This window comes from Saccostrea echinata, unplaced genomic scaffold, assembly GCF_033153115.1.
Source record: "Saccostrea echinata isolate AGI-Se365-2 ecotype Australia unplaced genomic scaffold, CSIRO_AGI_Sech_v1 ptg000016l, whole genome shotgun sequence".
In the NCBI taxonomy this organism is placed as follows: Eukaryota; Metazoa; Mollusca; class Bivalvia; order Ostreida; family Ostreidae; genus Saccostrea; species Saccostrea echinata.
The window spans coordinates 24,544,578-24,565,000 of record NW_026889765.1 but is presented as its reverse complement, the minus strand read 5'-3'; the positions used below and the strand labels follow the sequence as shown (position 1 = coordinate 24,565,000).

At 32.1% G+C, this 20,423-nt stretch overlaps 2 protein-coding genes and 1 pseudogene across 2 annotated transcripts in view; 2 read left to right on the top strand and 1 right to left on the bottom strand.

The window, feature by feature from the left end:
- Nucleotides 1-19,108, top strand: part of LOC133188706 (uncharacterized) — a 25,587-nt pseudogene extending 6,479 nt beyond the window's left edge.
- LOC133188585 (3'-5' exoribonuclease 1-like) overlaps nucleotides 1-20,423 on the bottom strand; it is a 291,755-nt gene that overhangs the window by 81,794 nt on the left and 189,538 nt on the right. The window lies entirely within an intron of this gene.
- The window catches only part of LOC133188582 (uncharacterized), a 294,465-nt gene that overhangs the window by 121,842 nt on the left and 152,200 nt on the right, over nucleotides 1-20,423 (top strand). The window lies entirely within an intron of this gene.

The following is a 20,423-nucleotide window of genomic DNA, read 5'->3' as shown; positions in this document are numbered from 1 at the left end:
TTTTGGGGATATCAAGTTTTACTATCATTCTTTGAAAAATTTGAAAAAAAAGTAAAATATAATAAGATGGTGCAGTCTTAAAATTAAAAAAAAAAGTAGCTCTTAAGTCAATTTGTATGAATATTATACATTTTGGTCGATACAAGCGACAAAAAAAAAATGTGTCTGTGTGTGTGTCAAATGACTTGTAGATCCAAAGGGCAGAGTGCAAAATTTTCATTTTCATAAATAATGTATATTAAATGTCTTGTATCCAATATGATAAACAATTATATACTTGCTGTATTGTTAAATGTCCTCCAAATAAACATTTCATTAGACAAGTGATAACCAGATTTTTCTAATCGCTGTATAAAATTAAAACCGGCTCTCTAAACGTATGAACCTTCATTAAAAAAATCTAGATAGATAGATATTTTCCGGAAACATAGCATGCACTATAAGTCTACATATATAGTTTACTGTTAAAATTTTTTTCTATTGCAGTTTCCTATTCAGAAAAAATAAGGTCAATTCCATCAACGAATCAAAACGATGTGAGAATGAACAAGTACTATTTTACGTATGCTGTCTTGTAGGAATTTTGAGTTATTACATTTATAATGCATTTTATCATAGGTACATTTATCATTTCTCTTCGTTGGGCATACCCATGAAGATATTGATGCGGGATTCAGCAAAATTGCACACCAGCTAAGAAGGAACGAAGCAGGAACTATTCCAAGACTTCTATCGCTAATCCCCAATACAAGGCAACTGAGAGGATTGTATGACATAAAAAAACTGGCTAACTCCATATCTCAATCCTGTAGCTCATCACACCAAACCCTATTATTTTAGATTTCGCCGGAATGAAGAAAATAATATAATTACAGAATATAAATGAAGCCATAACAATCAATGGAACAGCTCTAAGGACCATTTGAAAATAAATGCCAAGAGGGTTACCTAAAATTCTTAAACCACAAAACTTCAACAAAATAAATATTGATGGCCTGGAAAGAAATATCAATCGATCAAAATTTCTGTTTTCGGATCAAACCCAATTTCAGTGGTGTAGAAGATTTATTGCCTATTTAAGGGACCACCAAAGATGCAGTTAGAGTATGCCAAAGAACATGCTCGATGGCTACTATCCTTGCTCCCAAAGCAGAAAGTTTCAATCGGTATGGACAAACAGAGCCATCTCGAATTCATCCAGAACTACATGAAATGGTGGATAAGGAGCTGGATGAACCACAGGTTAGAAAAACTCTTTTTATACAATTGTATTAGAAGAAAGCATTAGTTGATTAAACAAAAATCTTTTGATGTTGATTTTATTTGAACAAGTTTTACTTCTTTGACAAACTGATAAGTCACATATTATTCTTCTTATTGTTATACAATAGCAGTATGCATTGTATTTCCATGTATTAGGATGAAGTATATTAAAATCTTTTTAGTTTTGAGTATTTGTATATCTATAAAAGATATTAAGACATAAACTTTTAACATGCTATGGATTTTTGATTTTATAAAATATCTCTTTAGGTACAGACGCAAGTTGAAAGGAATGTACCGCCGGCGAGCAGAGAGCGAAGGAAGGCTGGAACCGAGGCATCAAACACAGGCAAGTTTAATCAGTTTTCGTCGTGCGGCATGCATCGTGCTTCATGCGTTTACTTTTAACCATTTTCAGTTTCTTCTCTGGAAGCGCTGAACGAATTTAGTAGTAAATACTTTATCAGTGATATTCTTTGGGGGGAAATTTACCCCGTAAAGTATTGCTATGTAAAAGATGGTCATTTTTGAGAGGAAATTTATCCTGTAGATTTTTGCTATTTTCAAAGTGTAATTTCCGCTTTTTATAAGAGTAGTGAATACTGTATCAGTGATATTCTTGGGGGGGGGGGGGTTTACCCCGTAAAGTTTTGCTATTAAGGATGGTCACTTTTGCTTTGAATTTCTGTATGTAAACTGTAGTAATGTCATTTTTGAGAGGATATTTACTCTGTAGATTTTTGCTATCTTTAGGATGTTGTGAATTATAAATACTGTAGCTGTAATTTTTTGAGGGGGGTTACCCCTTAAAGTCTTGCTATCATCAAGATGGTGGATTTTGCTTGAATTACTGTATCAATGTCATGTTTGAGAGGAACTTTACTCTATAGAGTTCTGCGATTTTCAAAGTGTGAGGTTTTTTTATGAGTTGTAAATACTGTATCAGTGATATTCTGAGGGGGGGGGGGGGATTTACCCCGTAAAATTTTGCTTTCTATAAGATGGTCACCTTTGCTTTGAATCACTTATGTAAACTATATCAATGTCATTTTTGAGAGGAAATTTACCCTGTAGATTTTTGCTATCTTTAAGTTGTTGTGAGTCATAAATACGATAACAGTGATTTTCTTTGGGGGGATTTACCCTGTAAAGTCTTGCTATCATCAAGTTGGTTGCTTTTGCTTGAACTACTGTATATTAACTGTACCAGTGTCAAGTTTGAAGGGAAGTTTACTCTGTAGAGTTCTGCGATTTTCAAAGTGTAATGTTCGCTTTTTCTATGAGTAGTAAATACTTTATCAGTGATATTCTTTGGGGGAAAATTTACCCCGTAAAATCTTGCTATCAGGAAAAGGTTAAGTTTGCTTTTGTTGTGATTAATTAATACTGTATCAGTGATATTCTTTAAGGAGAAATTTAGTCCATGATCCTTGCAGTCATTTTATTGTACATATATCAAATTGTCAGTATTTCCTCTAAATATTTACATATCAGTTTGTGACTTTAGATCGTCTTTCTATTAAAAAATGCTGATTTTTTTATATTCTCAGCAATAAATATCTTGTAAAATGGTGTTTTTTTGAATTTTGTCAATACCTAAGAGCAAAATGCTTAAAACAGAAAAAAAGATTTTCTGTTTTGATTTTGGAATGCGTTAATTGCAATTACAATTGGAAGTTCCAACTGATTTTAAAACAATTCACGCATGAATAATGTTACCAAATAAATTTGAAAGCTTTTTGTTAAGATGCTCTTAGCAATTTCACTCCATCCGATACATCAAAAATAAATTCAACACCTTTTCTCCCTCTTTTTTTTTTTTTTTTTTTTTTTTTTTTTGATATACTTGTAAGTTAAGAAAAATAAAAGTGATAACTCCACGTCGAATGTACGTTGAAATTCTTGAAAATTTATCAACGTCCTCCATATTGTCACTTACATGTACATGGTTCAATCGCCACAAAAACAACAATGATCGATTTCACTACTGTATTTGGAATATATAAAGGGCGGGGCTTACTGTCGGCAAAATTAAAGCGGGGTCTGCTTCACGCATGACTGCGTAAAAAGAACCCAGAATGCAAACGCCGGGTTCGCTCTAGCGGACTCAGAGCTGACCCTGAGCGAACGCAGAGCGAACCCGAAGCGCACCCACGGCGAACCCAGAGAGCACCCAAAATTTCTGAAAGCGGACCCGTAGCGGACCCCGAGCGAACCCAGAAAGCGAACCCGGGGTGCACTTTGGGTTCGCACTGGTGTTAGGTTGTGTCTGGTCGGTACTGTACTTCTGATATAATTACGTTGGTTTTGTTGCGGTGGTTGGAATATTTTTAGACTAATTATTATGTATTTTGTTATGTGTAAAGTCAGGAAAATTTCTACTTCTTTATTAATTTTACAAGAAGTTCAACATGCAGCATCATAGGAGGTTCCCTCCTTCATCTATAACAGAATTGTTACAACTATTTCTCCAAATGAAATTTCTGAATGGAATGGACTGTGTTTATTTGGAGCCATGCTATGATACATGTAATTGTAGGTTTGATTGTTTTTACTATTTTACTAGTTGTTATTTGTATATTTTATAAGTTTAGGTCACACAAATTAAAGGGCCAATGATTGCACTAGAAGTGACATCTGGTGGTGAGTGTCTTATGGTCACTCTTGTATCATTGTTACGTTCATCCTATTATACAATAACTAGTCCCACAATTTTAGACATTTCTGCATCAAACTTTCCTTCATGTGGACTGTCAGCCAATTTTTTTTTCTCTTACAGATAAACAAACCCGTACTACTATCAGAGTCCCTTCCAAATTTAAACTCAATCCTTTATCCCTTCACGAGCTCAGAAAACTTTTATAACAACCATTTAGGGCATATGTTGTCGTTTTGCACAATAACTATGTATTTTCTTTTGATAAGTAAAAGTATATGACACTCTTCTTTCAAAATGACTCACACAGAAAAGATTAAAAGTTTAAGAAATATCAACAAAAATAGAATCGAAAAACTTTGCCTATTTCTATTTTACACTTTCATTACAATGATTTCCCTTTTTTTCTTTCTATATCAGTATTAAAGTCAGACACATTATGGAATCACTATAAATTAAATATGGTATATGCCTGTTCCTAATGTAAAATACAAGTTTTCTTTTTCAAATGACTCTGATGATCGGTATACATATTATATATATATATATATATATATATATATATATATATATATATATATCTGATACTGTATCATGAATTATGGAACTTGGAACTACGAAGTCGTATCCTCTTGAAAGCTATTGTTGACTGTCTTCTATTACTCCAAAGTCTCTTCTTGTCCATTCTTTGGGCAAGCACCTTTGACATTATCCCAGGTGAGTATTCAATATTCTCTTTAAGCTTAAAGTAATGTTTGTAAGGGCATTCCTTAATGAGTCATCCATAGGCGGTTTCTCATCTGGCAGATATTTAATTCTGTGGGGAAAAAAAATCAGGGGCAATATTTCAAGCAATGGAATAACCGTCACTCTGTGGGAAAAAAAAGCAGGGGCAATATTTCAAGTAATGGAATAACCGTCACGGTAGCTTAGTCGGAAGAGCGCTCGCTCAGTGATCGGAAGGTCGTGTGTTCGAATTACGGCCGTGACTACCTAAGTCGATAAAAAATAGGTAGAAACTGTTCCTTCGCCAAGCGCTCGGCACTTTGAAGTGAAAGTTGCGGGTCCTTCGGATGAGACCTTAAAAACCGAGGCCCCGTGTCACGGCAGGCGTTGGCACGATAAAGATCCCATACTGCTCAATGGCCCTGAGTGCCGAGTAAAGGTCTAAATTTGAAGCCCTCGAACAGGACGTAAAACAACATACAATCAATCAATCATGCAATCAAGTAATGGAATAATTACATTCAAATCTCAAATTCATCTAATCTATTTATCAGTTTCAATGACTTTGCCATGGGTATATTCAAGATGACTATATACACATTCAGAATATAAATGAACTGCATTAGCAAGTATACATCAATTGTAAGTTGTTGGATTCTTGTGGTATACACCCCAGCTGGTTGAAAATAAACTGTGGTCACTAAATAAGTGAGGCACAACCATGTCCAATTTCTTCCCCATCTCTTCTTCTGATTGGCCTTTGATAGATAATGAGTGCATGAAAGACTTGGTAATATAACATACAATCCCTTCTTGTTTTAGTTGCTTATGGAACTTTGAAAGACTGAGTGTATAGTTGTTTTGAAATGTTTTTTTGCAGATGATTGTTGTCACATCTTTTTTCCACTTTGCTGAATTCTGCTTTTAGACGTGCAGCGGTACATGTAGTGGATTCGTTGTCAGCATGAATGGCACTTACCTCAAAACCATCCTCAATTAGCCTTCTCAGCATATTTGCTGCCATACTCCATTGCTTTATTTGATCCTATTGAAAATGAAAAAAGAACGATACAAAGATTACCTTCACAAATGTAATCTTTAATTCATATTTTCGAATATGTTATATAATGTAATCAATGTTCTAACCAAAAGACATAAAAACCTACAACTATGAAGAATAACTATGACAAAATGACGGACAGAAAGAGTTAACAACATATGCCCTGTTCATTTCATAGTGGGGGCATAAATATACAAGAGGCCTAAGGACCTTAATAGTCTCCTAAATATATTACAACTCAGAGCAGAGAAGGATTTGACAGAAATATAATTGCATTTTTTGTATTCTTTAATAATAATGATAAAATTTACATCGTGGAAGTGTAAGGATGACTATCAATCAAACCCATCCCTAAATTCATAGTGCTAATAATTTTCGGATACAATAAATTTCTAAACACGCTTTTATAATATTTCGATGTAAAAATGCTCTACCAACACATACATGTAAGACGATATCATGCTAAAAATATATGATCAACATGATTAAAATTAACATTCACACTGTTTAAGTTTGAATTTAAAATTGTTTCCTGAGTTTAAAACTATCCAATGCAAATATTTTTTTTTGTGTCTCAATATTTTTTGACATGTGAATATTTGTGTGTAAAATAACTGTGTCTATAATAGTCACAAAATCTTAATGGAATGGAATCTCTAAAATATCATTAACATTTTGATAGTGTATCTGACCAAGTATTTAGTCATGTCAAATCTAATCAGGCCAAACATCTTTGACATTTCAATGGGACCATTCATTATGCATAATTGCATATGTGTGTGTTTATTTATGAATAATGTTAATTAATAATTAATCATATATATCATATGTGCAGACCTAGAGGGGGTAAGGGGAGTCCAGATACGCTTGAGGTTTTCAGAGTTCCTAAATTTATATAGTAATCATCAAAAATCATCTTTGACACTCAAGAGAACCATGGATCTTGGTTAAATGGTAAGGAGGGTCACTGAATATTTGAAGGATATTATCCCCCCGAAATTGGATTTAAAGGATTTGAACAAGTAGTTTATGTTTTTGTTGTTGTTGTTTTTGTTTGTCTGTCTGTTTGTTTGTTTTGTTTTTTTTGTTGTTTTTTTTTGGTCAACAAATATCTGAGTTGAATTTTATTTTTCATTTGGTGTATACCCTTCGCTCTGTAAAAAAAAACCCTACATCCTTGCATGTATTATATTTTTGTATATCTTATGGCATGTCAAACGTTGCAATATTCGATCTTTTCCATTTGTATTGTATAACTTTCCATTTGTATTGTATAATTTTTATTTGTATTGTATAATTTTTCATTCGTATTGTATAATTTTTCATTTGTATTGTATAATTTTCAATTTGTATTGTATAATTTTTATTTGTATTCTATAATTTTCCATTTGGATTTTATAATTTTCCATTTGGATTGTGTAATGTTTATTTGTATTCTATATTTTCCATTTGTGTTGTAAAAAAATCATTTGTATTGTATAATTTTTCATTTGTATTCTATATTTTCCATTTGCATTGTATAATTTCTTATTTGTATTGTATAATTTCTTATTTGTATGCGATAATTTTTCATTTGTATTGTATCCGAGGATTGTTTATTTATTTCGTTACGAAGGATGTCATTGGTCATAAAATTTAGTCTGTATAAAGGTCTCAGGTGCCCATCACAAACTTAGTCTGGTACCCTTCCCACAATTCCGATCGCGCACTCTCTACAAACACAAACTCGGCTCCTCTATTTGCGGTGCATGCTAATGGACGACCATTTGATTCTCGGGGGGTGTCGAATCCGATTATTTATTTTCATTCTCTCGCAGGAGAGAATATTTATTTCCAATATGACCAGAGACAAGGAGAAAAACAAAAAGAAGAAAATCCGCCAAAACCCGAAAACTCAGTTTTCTGGGGGTGGGGGTAGTTACCACCACTCAAGGTCAATTTATTTATTTTCTCAGTCAGTATTCCTAAGGACAGATTATTTATTTGCCATCTACCAGCGCTCCCTTTTTAGAATCCAATGACCGTCTAACATGCACGCAAATACATATGCCGCCGAAATATGGCTGAAATATTGCCGACTCGGCGTTAAACAATAATCAATCAATCAATCAAGCAAATACATATGAGCCCAGTTTGCTTTGAGCATCCGGAACATCTTCAACCCGATACAGGCTGAAACTTGACCAATGAAATCCTTCGTAACGAAACAAATAAACAGTCCGCGGATACAATACAAATGAAAAATTATCGCATACAAATAAGAAATTTTACAATACAAATAAGAAATTATACAATGCAAATGGAAAATTATACAATACAAATAAAAATTATACAATACAAATGAAAATTATACAATACAAATAGAAAATTATAGAATACAAATAAAAATTATACAATACAAATGAAAAATTATACAACACAAATAGAAAATTATACAATACAAATAACAATTATACAATGCAAATGGAAAATTATACAATGCAAATGCAAAAGATCGAATATTGCAACGTTTGACATGCCATAATATCTAGTTATATTTTAGCTAATTGCGAACTCTTAGCACTAAATCATTACCAAACCCTCCTAAAATATTATTGAAACAGGAACGTATATGGGTACCTCATGTACAAGTGATGAAAGCACTAATTTACGATTGCACCAAATGTTCACGCCTTTCAGTTTCAGGTTTACAGTCTACTAATAATAAACTAATAATACACATTAATTAATTACTTAATTGACTTCTGTAAAAGTATACATGTAAAAACTTACCTATAGTAGCTGTTATCGTTGAAGTCAAAAACGCTCTTCGAGTTGCGTTTTCCAGTGGTCACTATGTTGACGAAAGGTCAGTGAGAACTGAATATACAAAAAATGTCCAGGCCACATATATTCTCGCCAACAATGTTCGATAAGTGAAGGGGATGAGTACATTTATCACAGTACATTTTGTGTGCCAAATGTTTCATTTCCACAGTCTATTCGCCTCCTTTCAACGTAATCTCACTCTCTGTAACTGTCTCAACACACAACTCCGATGGCGCTAAATCTGGTATCGTCTGGAACGGCTTTTCTTGTTTTATATATAATATGAATGCTCTGGGCCTTCGGTTTTTCAGAGATCAGATTAACGTAGTTTAAATATTTTAAGGGTCCTCCACACATCGCCAGCTTATGTTCTCATATTATTTAGCTATTATTTACTATTAACAAGCATATCAACCTTTAAAAACTATTCAAGAATTGATATATAATTTATACTGATTTTTCTTTAAATTTTAATTTCATAAGTTTTAAGAATTTTCACCACCGTGTTTTGATAAGTAGCACGACACATTTTGTTTTTTCCTGGCTTCTATCATTAAGGTAAAAAAAATACAAAAACTTGATTTTATCAGTCAACATATTTTTTAAAGAAATTAATAAAAGTTATAAAAAAATAAATATTTAACTCATTTTCTCTATGATACATGGAGAAAAAATGAAGGAGGACTCCCAATAGTATAGAAGAAACATTAATGAGTTGAATTACAACAAAAAATTGAATTAAAATCAAACTTATTGATTTAGAAAAAATATTTTCAAAATCTTTGGTATCAAAGTTCCTTTTTAGAGTTATTTTTCTTGTTACTCAGCACTCAAAAACTTTGGTAAGTCTCTGCATACGTCATCATACTCAAGTTACTCCTTATTCGAAACTGAACTGGAGAGATATAAATGAGCAAAACTAGAAATGCACACTATTTATCATATTTACAAACACACAGAGAGAAATGTATTATTGAAACGCACAAATCAATATGCAAAATATAATCTTTTCACAACAGACTTTGTTGACGATATCGCGATTGATTGATTAACCTGAAAGTGTAAATAAACTAAAACGTTTTCTCTTAGATATACCTGTTATCTACGAATTATTATGCTACAAAAACGCAAACGTCTACTGTTCTTTTATTGAAAAAATCGACGTCTTTTTCTTTCGGTTACGCCGTGATCATGCCATGTGTTCATTGTAGCTATTCCACCTAAAAATTAAAAGAAAGATATCAAAATAAAATCTGTCATTTCTGAGTAGTTGAGTACATAGAATGAAAGGAATAAGCATTATTTCTATTAAATTGTACAGAACAAAGTAAATATTAATGGCCAAAAATACCATCAACGTCTGGCACCCAGGAGAGCTAATCAAGATAGACAACTTCGAGATGTATCTCGAGCGTGATTGAAAAAAGAGCAAAGATTTATATGACTGATTTCATGCTTTAAATAATATTCAATTTAAAAAAAATAGGAGATATATGATTATTAGCCAAAAATTCATTAAATTTACTTATTTTTATTAACTGGCACCGATTCATTCTACATAAATCACGACATGACAATTATGTCTCCGAACCCGATGAGGACAAATTTTATATTTAAAAAAATCATTCAAATTTGTGCTACTACGGAAGCCGGTTGGTGCCAGGTAGAAAAAATATCTTATCTGGCGGCCGCCACATAAATAACTGGCGGCTGACAAATAATTTTCTGGTGGCCGCCAGATAAAAAGATCTGGCGGCCGCCAGATAAATATTTGGCGGCCGCCATATAATTTTCTGGCCGCCGCCAGAAAATTTTTTGGCGGCCGCCAGTTATTTATGTGGCGGCCGCCAGATAAAATATTTTTCTTTCTGGCACCTACCAGCTTCCGTATGCTTCTCTCTAGAGAATCAGTTTATTTATGAAAAAATCAGTAATTGTGTAAAAAATCTGGTTAGAAAGTACTAAGCGCTAACTCTAGAATTTAAATGAATTTCTGACAATATCGCATATGCTATACTATTTATTGAAAGTACACTTTCGTCAAAATATCTTTAATGAAATGATTTTTGTGTACCTTAAGGAGGTTGGATCCTGTCATCAAAGGTAATGAGATTTTTTTATCAAGTATATTTTTAGAATCTACACACATAGCTTAATTAAAAATCAAAACAAAAATTGGGGTCAATGCACTTCTTTTTGCGTTACAGAGCATTTAGTTTGACCTTTTTGCACTGTAAATACATCTTGCACATGATTCAATTTTTTAAAGTTTTTCTTCCAATATATTTTATTCAAATAAATTATTGGAACAAACACAGTCTTGTTTCATCTTGAATAGATACATTAAAATATGCGAGAACAAAAAAATTTCAAATAACTTCGCATATTTAATTATTTGACCTTTTTGCACTCAAAAATATCATTTTTCTGGCATTAAAAATTTCAACAAACAATACAATCATTTGAAAGTAATTGCATTTTACTGAATTTAAGAAGAATGGTTAAAGAAAAGAAAATAAAAAGATGTTAATTTTTTAGATAATTAGATATTACTAAAATAGTGTTAATTTTAAGGAAAAGTTAGGGCTATTTTTTTTCTGGATTTTCGCAATATATTTGCTATATTTATCAAATATGATGATAGAATTCATGATAGTTTATTTAGTATATAATTCAGGACCAGTATGAAACAGTTCATGGCACAGAATAACTCTGTCTGCAGGCTGCATGGAAAAATAAGAATCCAAACTTAACATATTTTAAATACTTCGAGAGAGAAAAAATGCTCATTTTCTTCTAAAAACAGTATATTCACTTTCATTTCATTTTTTGCTTCACCTAGCAAATTCGAACGAAAATGGCTACTGGGTGCCATCCGGTAGGTTACATTTTTTTTTTTTTTAGATAAAACGGCGTTAACTGGAATAGCTATTCATTTTTTATGATTAGGGGTCGCTCTAAGTTTACTGCATAATTTTTCTTTGACAAAACCATCATCTCTAAAGCGTTGATAAGTCTCTCTTACAGGCGGTGCCAGGGAAATCGTCAGTGCGCAAACTATATAAAACCGGAATTCAAAGTATTTTTCTCGGGGTTGAGGACCCTTAAGCGTTTTCATTTTTTTATGTACCTTTTTTCACAAATTTCCCCTTTTAATCTATGACGTGTGCCCCCATTGTCGTCTGCCATATTCCTCTGTCAAAAATATATCACGCCCCTACGCGTGGCTTATTCCGGAAATGGTTACCGTAATTTTTTTTTTAACATGAGTCGATCACGTGACACCTAGCAATCGCGTTCTTAATACGAAAACTAGAAATAGCACAAGCTGCTGAAGGACTTGTGTAGCATTTCAGTTCATTTATATCTAAATGGAGACTCCTAAATTTTGTTTTCAAACAAAGAGAAGCATGCGATACTACAAGCTGTTAAACGTTTGACATATGGATATTAATACATATTCCATTTTTCTCTAATAATACATCAGATGTTATAAAATGGTGTAATTGGATACTTATATGACGTAAATTAGCAAAACTTACACAATATTGCTTTAATCTGTTCAATAACAGAATACCTGCTTCAGTTATCAACCTCCATATAAGAAACATTTTCTGTATCTCTAGGGCCAGGAAATTATACCCATAAACAATGTCTCGGATCCTCTTTTTTACGGTAAAACAAAACATAATTTGTTCAATCGTATTTTGGATTTTTTGTAATACGTTTTACGGGTTCGTACATTTTAAAAATAATTCAGAATGTGTTTGAATGCAGTGTTTGTTGTGCTCATCCATCCTAGATATTGGATTTTAATTGTAAAATCACTTACTTTCTGATATTTAACTCGGAAATATGAAACCCAATATAATCTATATAATTTCATTTTCCAAGTAATCTGGAATAGAAAATACATGCATTTCCAGCTGTTTTCAGCTAGTGTATTATATTGTGAAGTATATCATTTAATTAAAGCTTCTCTGCGTTCCTCTGGTTGTATATACAAACCAAAACGATTGCAGTGGTAATGAACTTTGTAAGCAACATTGGGATAGACCGATTTGGAGATTCACCAATAGTAAGTATTACTCTACTTATTATAGAGGTTCATTCTTTCTTCTTTGTAGAATATTTGTAAAATCTGGATACATTCTTTGAATAATTGTTTCATCGGCTAGTTGTTTTCATTTATTTGGTCTTTATACGGAAGACTTTATGGTGATTGTACTGTTTATTATTATTTTTCCTTCCCCCCTCGCTCTCTCTTTGTCGATACGATATCTGAGAGATTGTTCGGGAACCTTTCATGGATAAAAGAAAGTGATAATATCCCGAGACGTTTTTTTCCATGTTTTCACCTAAAATTTACTGCCCATCGCTCGATTCACCCGAAATCCCGAAATTCCCCGCGAGATCTTATAAACGATATATAATTAAGACTCCAAATTTATATGAGTGTAGACACTGAGGATTAGACAAGCCCATTGAGGTTAAACGCGTCAGTCGTCACTTCTTGTCCTCACCAAAAGTGATCAAAGAAATCGAAATTTTCAGCTTTTCTTTTTTTTTAAATAAAAAGAACACTTTATTTTTTTTTGTCCTCCGTCGGTTCGAAATATGTTTATCCCATGGGAAACAAAAATGACAACTTAAAAAGTGTTTTTCAATTTTTTTTTTTTTTTTCTTCATATTTTGAGATAAATTTTGAGTTGATATCGAGGATTGATAAATCTTGTAGATGCAAACTTTATCCGCGAGGAGTACCGGCTAAACATCGGAAGTTGTTTCAAATATACGTATTTTACTTTATCAAAACATTCAGTGATGATCAGATACGAATAGTACAGACATAGGATTGAAATTCTTAATGTTTGGATCATTTCCGACCATGCTCAGGAGTCGATAAAGAAGAAAAGAAAGTGAGAAAAGAAAAAAATTAGACTTTTCATTTTCTAATCTGTGTTTAGATACCTCTGGAAGCTTTCAGAGGACTGAAATTAGCATTTTGATTTATCTGAAAGCAAAGATTGTTGCTTTTATCCCGAAGATGTCAAGAAAACGATAGACCTGTCGTTGCCAAGGCAATAAGTGTATACGTTATTATTATTATCATTAATAATAATAATAATAATAATAATAATAATAATAATTTATATATTTAAAGAAGTTGACCTGATTAGTGCAAGCACTATTCTTCCCCAGGGCCTTCTGTCAATAAACATTATAAAGTTAACATAGTTATACAAATACATGTACAATCCTATAATAAATATATACTTGAATATACAAAGACAAAAAAATATGAATCACAAATTATTCTGACATTGTTTTACATAATGTTTTACTTGTTTCTTGAAAGCATTTAGAGTTGGTAACATCTTTATATGTGCACGCAGTACAGTTTAGGCAACATTTTCTATAAAAAGACAGTGAGAACAAGACACTTAAATTTTAACCGTCTTATTTTCTAGCCTAAGACTCCACTGGAAATATCTTTTTTCTTTTGAAGAGTGTGTCCTTCGCTTTTAATATTGATATTTATTGTCACCATGTGACCCTTAGTAGTCACGTGGGCTCCTAATTTAGCTCAAGATCAAGGGCAAGGCAAAGAAAAATTACACTGCACAAGGTTTCAATGTGTCCCTAAATATCTATCCTATCTCAAAAATAATGCTGAAACAGTTAGATTTCTGGTATTATTTAGTTATACAGTAAAAACATAGACTGGTATTTAAAAAAATAGGGTACTTTCCACATGTCATGTGAAATAATAAATTACTTAGTGAATTACAGAGAAATGAGCATCACTTTTCAAAAAGTATGCAGTAAAATAAAACATTTAATACAAAAACCTACCTCTTCATATGTCGCCTTGCCCTTGAACTTTTTAGTTTAAAATGGAAGTCTTGAAACATTCATTCTTAATATAGTTTTCAAACGCATTAGTGACCCGGCACGGAGGTAACTCTTTGGGGTATTTGTAGAGTTTGTTTACCTCGCGAATTTGAACATGTAACATCTATGCTAGGCTTCATTTTACCTAACCAAAACGGTATGCATATAAAGATCTTGACTTTTTATTACTTTCCTTTGTATGTCTTCGTCCTTTTCATACACCAGACAAGACCTTGTTGAATACCTTCCACATTTTCTCGACGATCTAGGCCTATATATCATGTACGTATATAACAATCAAATTGCAAGTTTGTCGGCACTGCCTCAACGTACATCATATAAGTAAGATTGAAAAAAATATGTTCATTGCTAAGTTTCAATCATTTCTGATTAATATGTAGATCTCCCATCTCTCGTATTATGAGAAACTATTTATCCCCCCCCCCCCCCACACACACATAATAAAAAAAATATATCTACAGCAGAATGAAGCTTCACATATGGATTTTCCTCAGTGGCTCTCCAAAATCTTCTATTGTTTAAGAGTTCTAGTTAACTTATATAAATAACTCAGATATAAAAACCAGGTGAGGGTTATTTACACCTGTTTATATAATAAATTCTAGCCTCCTTTCTGCTTATCTAACTCCTTAAAGTTTGCTTATAGCTTCCGTGATAAAAGGGCATTGATATATACTTGGGCATTATTAACTTTTAAACATCATGATCTGATTTTTATTTATTAGGGTATAACCATTGTAACACAAATCTCATTTAGAGCAGGCGCTTTCATTTTTTTTTTCTTTGAGATAATATCAGTCCCTAAGCTTTTAAACACAAAAAAGTTTATCACAGGAAAAAGACCCCCCCCCCCTTCCAAAAAAGAATTCAATACATAAATTAATAAAAAGAAAGGAAACAACCAATAAAAAGACTAATTTGGTTACAAATGTAATCAGAAAATATATACTTCTTTGATACAAGTGATTATTGTAAATATATAATTACATGTATGCCAGTATTAGGCTTTATTTGGTACAATGTACCTAAAACACCATGTTCATGCAAGTCTGGATTTTCACATCTTTACAGCCTTAAAAACTGACATTCATATCACTGTTGCCATTGAAAGATAACAGTTAAAGTATTATTTATCTAGTAAATTTATTTATTCAGACCAGAAAAATAAAATAACATGCTATTCAATTTTAAATTTGGAAATGTCATTCTACAGATTTAGAGTTTAATAATACAGATATAGAAATACTAAGAATTATTTTAAAATATGAAACACTAGCTGGTGAAAATTGAAACTTTTAATCCTATATTTTTGATTTACAGGACTGGGGTATAAAATGCATACATGCATGTATATTTACATACACAATACAGTTTCACTTTACAGAAATGTATGCACTTTATGGATGTGTTAAATTATCATTTGATATCCTGCTTTCCTTTTCAAATTACATATTAAGAGGATTTTATGTCAACATCATTACATGGACATATTTAGTGAATCATTTATCAATGAATGAAATTGAAACTGTACAATAATTAATGTAAATAAATTTAACAGCAAACTTTTGCAAGACTGCAGATCTCAACTATATATGCATTCCCTCAAAAATTAGTTGAAAGACAAGGAATTGCATATTCAGTGCAAATTAAACTGTTGGTGTGCAACTTCATATCATGTTAGTGTGTCTTGTGTGTGTAAAGAGGGGGGGGGGGGGGGGGACATAGACAAAGCTCCTGGACACTGCCAATACATCTTGCTATACATATTATACATACACACCCGATTATTTCATACTGATGTTAACAACCGTATGTCTTTAGCATTGAATTCTTAGTTTTGGATGTCGTCGGTCCTATAACACACCTGGCCGTGCCGACAAATTGAATACCGCGTGTTAGCGCGGTATGATAATTTTTCGGCACGGCCAGATGTGTTACAGGACCGACGACATCCAAAAATAAGAATCCAATGCTTATATTTACATTCTCTAATTTTCTCTCTTCATAATTGTTTATTTCGTTAATCTTTAATATTAGGGTGAATTCACCATGCATCGGACACCCTCGCACTTCAACAAGTTCTAGCGATATCGCTACCGACCGAGTATTGTCAAAATGGAACTAAACATGTAGTATGTGGTTAAAATACAAATTTTTGACTCAATCGTGCCCTATTTAATGAGAAAATATCGTTAAAAACCTATTTTTCTCGAAATAAGTCAGAATTCACCATGGATCGGACAATATTCACCATGCATCGGACATACGATATTTAAACCAGAAAAATATCATACCTTGATCTCGGTGCTTGAAAATTAGTGATATCGAAACATTTTTATCTTCTATTTAAAAATTAATCTTCTAATTAAATTTGAATGATTATTTCGATCCACAAATATAAAGAGGTTTTAGTTGCATCACATCGCCTTAGAAAGGCTTTACAATGCTAGTAATATGGCAATTCGCGCCTTTGTCTCGTGAGTTATAATCATCTAGTTTCAAGAAATAAATTGAGTCCACTTCTAGTCGTCATATATCGATAATTTGTATTTTCACTGAAAATTTAGAGTTTCTATTTTCTAATTCCGTAAAAAAACAACTGTCATTTGGGTTTTACATGTACATGAAAATGGAAGTGATTACCCATGCATCGGAAAGTGTCCGATGCATGGTTAATTTGTGTCCGATGTACGGTGAAATAAGCGTACTAGTTAAAAACAACTTTAAAAAATATTATACAAACATTGAAGTAAAATTTTTGGAAAATTACTGTAAAATTACCAATCATTGACAAATTTTACCAAGGTCCCGACCCGTTCCGTTGACGTCTATTTAAAAGAACGACAACTCTAAAAATTGCAAAATCGTAATATTCTGGTTACTGACTGCCGTTTTTCATACAAATTGTTAGGCCATTATTTACACACTGAATTGTCGACAGATTTTTCCGTTATTTCCCGATCATGACAAGGAGCACACGGCGGGTGTGACCGGTCGGCAGGGGATGCTCACTCCTCCATGGCACCTGATCCCACCTCTGATGTTTGGAGGTCCGTGTTTGCTCTGCTCCTATTTTGTATTGTTTGATGGTCTTTTGAGTCTGAATACTGTTCGTTATCTTCATTAGTTCATTACTCCCCTTTGATGATGCAAAATATGACGTAATTTCAAGGCCATTCTTGTGGTATTTTTATAACAATATGAAAATAAAAATCGGCATCATTAAAAAGTTTAATTCTTTACCTTTAAGACAAAAACAAGTAAAAACACGGGGAGACTCAGGTTCAATGAAAGTTTATTGCTTAAAGTTGTCCGAAGCAAGGTATGTGTCCGATGCATGGTTAACTCACCCTACTCTAGCGCCTTTCTGAACTGGCGTGCTTAATAGACGTAAGAGCCGTTTGTGACGTTGGAAAGTTAATAACGCAAATGAACATTGCAAGGAAAAAAAAATGACGAATTTATTTTAAACGCACATTAGTTGTATTTTTACGTAAATTTTACAGGGTGGTGGTTTTTTAATTAAATTGAGTCAAAACAATAATAATTATACATTTTGGTGTTTCTAGAGTTCCTACTGTGTATTCTACTGCGCGGTGACAAGGTTTCGCGTGCGTTATAGAGATTTGAACGTCGAGGATTTCTAATGGATTTCATAAAAAAAATTACATTGAATGTAAATATTAAATCTTAATACCTATGCGTATATATATATATATATATATATATATATATATATATATATATATATATATATATATATATATATATATATATATATATATATATATATATATATATATATATATATAACCCTGCAGCTGCCTTGGGTAGAGAGGTGGGGTGCCGTAGCCTCATTACTCCATGTTTTCTCTAAATATCTGCATCATCTGATAAACAAACCATAAATCTGTTACTTTATTACTGTTCTCTTTAAAAGATTTTACCTGTTTGCTGTATTTTCCACCGCAAATCTCAGTTGCTGTCGTCATGTCCTTTATAAATGTAAACAACATTCCGTTTCACTGAGTGCAAACGCTTTGCTGAAGCCGAATGCAGCCAAACGACACAATGTCGACAACATGATGTTCTAAACAAGAGAAAATCACTACTTCTAATATATTTAAACACAAGAATACGAACATTTGTTACAAATTCTTACAATTGTCGTTAAATAGCTATTTTGAGCTCTAATTCCTTATATAGATATATCAAGGCGAAGCAACTGTCATGACGTCAAACCCCATTATGACCTCAGTACCATAAAAATTTCATGGGTAGCCATAACTGTACTGCGCAGGTAAATCATTCCACAACATGGCACCAGAGTACTGGGAGGAATTTTCAAAAAAAGTTTACATTTTATGAATTGGCACACACAAGTCAACATTGGATTCAGATCGAAGATTGTATTGGTTATTACTTTGAAATTGAAACCTGCCATTTAAATAAGTATATATAATTTTGTGGGGTAGAAGCTAATTTATTTGATGCGTCCCACATCTGGCGTGATGATAATTATAAATAATTTCAAATTCATTCCAGGTCCATTAAAGAAAAGCACGACAAGCACGAAAAACAGGAACAAAGGCAGTGAAGAGAATGACATTTTATTTTTGCGAAAAATCAGATTCCCTGCTATAGTATATGAAGATATGCCTAAAGGATATGATGAATAAAAAGAAAAAAATGACTTCAGAATCTAAAAAAAAACTATATTGTAATTGCATGCTTTTTAAAAATATATATCAAATGTCATTTTTAATTAGAATTGTTAATTAATATAGATCCATATTAAAAAGAAATTCATATTGAATGAGATTGTTGTTGAATTTGGAAAAATACGAGGTCATTAAATTTTTAATGTTTAAAGTATAAAATGGAACGAAAAAAGTATTAACTTCCATTCCCAATATATATACATATACGTACACACACACACACACCCTAACACACACATACACACACATACATACTTACATAGATACATACATACATACAAACATACATGTATATATATATATATATATATATATATATATATATATATATATATATATATATATATATATATATATATATATATATATATATATATATATGGCAATCGAATACAGAATTGCTAATCGGTTAACCGCAAGACGTTCCGATTAATCGGTTAATCGTATCAAAATACACATACATGTATTCCTGATATTTCATTTTCAAGTAAAGTCTAGCTGTATACACTAGAAAACTGAGAAAGACGTCGGTAATGTTCTGTTAATGCTTGGATTGTACGCTATATATAATATTTTATTTCAATTTCGAAAGGCAAGAAAAAATAAGGAAACCATGAAACAATTCTTAGATATCAAAGAAGTTGATAATGTTACAACACAAGGTCATTGTGCATTGTCACCATAAACAGAAACTGAGTCTGAACTGTCACTTAATTTATTTACAATGTTTGTCTAAAAATATAACTTGACAGATAACTGCGAAGGATAGACGGGGTAAGATACACATCGCAATCATTAAAATCATTTAACAGAACTCAACAAAGATTTAATTGATATCATTAAAGAAATTTAGGACGGGCTGGGTAACGACATGGTGTTTAAACAGCAATTAACACTTCGCAAAGTGACTAATTACCCCCAACGAGTTCAATCTTGAGAGTCTTAATTATTTACCCCCAAATCAGCCGAATTAAATGTAAAAACGTCATAACTTGTAAATATTCAGAGGGTTTTTTGACATTGTAAATCGAGTTTTAAGAGAATTTAAACATATTTTAATTTTTTTTTCAGACTAACCGTTTACAGATTTTACCGATTACCATCGTTCCGACCGAGTAACCGGTTAACCGATTATATATATATATATATATATATATATATATATATATATATATATATATATATATATATATATATATATATATATATATATATATATATATATATATATGCGCGGGGTTATCAGTAAGTTCGTGGACTAGTACCATAAAAT